The 2,131-nt window shown below is 42.0% G+C and overlaps 1 pseudogene across 1 annotated transcript; it reads left to right on the top strand.

The window, feature by feature from the left end:
- Positions 1 to 593: 593 nt before the first annotated feature.
- Positions 594 to 1,462, top strand: LOC308352477 (microtubule-associated protein RP/EB family member 1-like; annotated as a pseudogene). The gene has a single exon. The product of its transcript is annotated as a microtubule-associated protein RP/EB family member 1-like (transcript).
- Positions 1,463 to 2,131: the final 669 nt, after the last annotated feature.

Genomic DNA, 2,131 nt, shown 5'->3' with positions numbered 1-2,131 from the left:
GGCAGAGAAGAAATGATCTGAATGGATCTAGCAGTGACTCTTTTCTACCCTGCTCAAAAGAGAGTAATTATGGAGTTAGAAATTATAGCTATAGGTTGCATTTCCTCCTGGAAACATGGACTTTCTGATCCACTTGATGAAATCAGCATTAACAGCTCATGACACCGGTATTTGCTGTCCTCAGGTCTGCTGTTAATGATAACCATTTTAATATAATTATTTCCTTTCTCTTTTTTAGTGTACTCTTCTTTTTATCCCTTTCTTTAGTAGTAGATATATTTGCCCTCTTTGTCCAGTTACATCCCTATTTTTTCTTTATAGTGAAAGTTATCACTCGTTCCCAGTGTAGTTCTTTGAGATTTCAATGAATAAAACCATGAATAGAGAATCAAAAAGTTTTAAATCTCTATGCTTGCTTTTCCATAATCTATTGTTTTCCATTTTGTTCAACTTTATTTGGCTTACACAGAATTAGATTGAGGGGAAATATCCAGGCCTCTTTTTCATCAGGCCCAGTGGTTTGAATGAGAAGACAACAGAACTGAACCGAAGTCAGGCACAGTCAATAGATACAGCTCCGCCAAGAGTGGAAGATGGCAGTGAACATACAGTCAGTGTCACTTACGGGCGATAACTTCAGTAGACATGATACGCTAGCCTGGGTCAATGAGTCCCTGCAACCGAATCTGACAAAAATGGAACAGTCATGCTCAGGGGCTGCCTGGTATCAGCTTATGGACAGGTGGTTTCCCCTGCTCCTCTACCTTGAAGAAAGCGAACCTCCAGGCTAAGCTAGAACACAAATACATCCAGAAATTCAAAATAGGACACGCGGGTTTTAAAAGAGTGGGAGTTGACAAAATAACTTCTGTGGACAAATTAGTAAAAAGGAACACTTCAGGACAATTTTGAATTTGTTCACTGGTTCAAGATGTTCTTTGATGCAAACTATGATGGAAAAGTATGACCTTGCAGCTTACAGACACGGTCAAGAAACCGCAGGGGCTCCCTCCCTTGTTGCTCCAGCTCTGAACAAACCCAAGAAAACTCTCAGCTCTAGCAGTGAGCTCCCCAGAAGCCCCCGCTGCAACATGGAGGCCAGCCTGGGAGTGGTGTGAAAGAATCCTGGTGTGGGCAACAGTGATGATGGAGCAGCTGAATTGATACAGCAGGTCAACATATCAAAACTTACTAAGACTCGGAGAAAGAGAGACGTTTCTACTTTGGAAAGCTAAGGAACATGGAATTGATTTGCCAAGAGAACGAGAGGGAAAACAACCTTGTATTGCAGAGGTTTGTGGACATTCTCTACGGCACAGATGAAGGCTTTGTGTTACCTGACAAAGGGGGCCCACAGGAGGGGCAAGAAGAGTATTCCCAGCCTGAACCAGCAGAGCAACATCTGAATCCCTCACTTCAAATCGTGTGCTTAACAGTAAAATACTCCCTTCTTTATTATTAGAGGGCTCGCTGGTTTCTTTACGTAATCAAAAAGCACCTGTTCTTAAAGTGCACTTTGCAAAAGTGTTACTCCTTTTCCGAGGAGTTTGGGTTAGGAGCTTTGTATCGAAACAGTATTAACATCTAACTGGGTTATTAACAGTATTAACATCTAACATCTAACATCAAGCAGTATTAACATCTAACATCTTCCCTGGGTTCCCTAACCCAGGGAACAAAGAGGCGGACCATGGGGCTCACCGTGTGGATGCTGGTGACACTCATTGCTGGAGAAGGTGTTTCTATGCGACACACTGAGGTGGAGTCCTCAGTAGAGAAATGTAAGAACTCATTTGAATTTTAAGCTCATGTGAAATCCTGGCAGAGAATGTTTTAATAAATAAATGCCTGAAGAGTGCTTAAAATATGCTTCCATATTTCAAAATATAAAATGTAACATGACGGGAGATTTTACATGTCTGACATGGTGTCTGGGAAAGAAGGGCCAGACCTCTGGACCTTTGGAATCTGGTGTTCACAGGCCTTGCAGGACTGCTTGAATCTACAAAGGCTTAGACCTTGGCCCAAAAGGAAAGTTTAAAACGTTGCACTGTCAAGCCATTTGGCTTTATAGCCAAATGATATCCCCACTCTACAAAGCAAGAGGCATTGTTGTCTGGATAAACAGAAG

This window comes from Martes martes (assembly GCF_963455335.1).
Source record: "Martes martes genome assembly, chromosome: 11".
Classification (NCBI taxonomy): domain Eukaryota; kingdom Metazoa; phylum Chordata; class Mammalia; order Carnivora; family Mustelidae; genus Martes; species Martes martes.
Note: the sequence above shows the minus strand (reverse complement) of the source record. Positions and strands in the feature narration are given on the sequence as shown.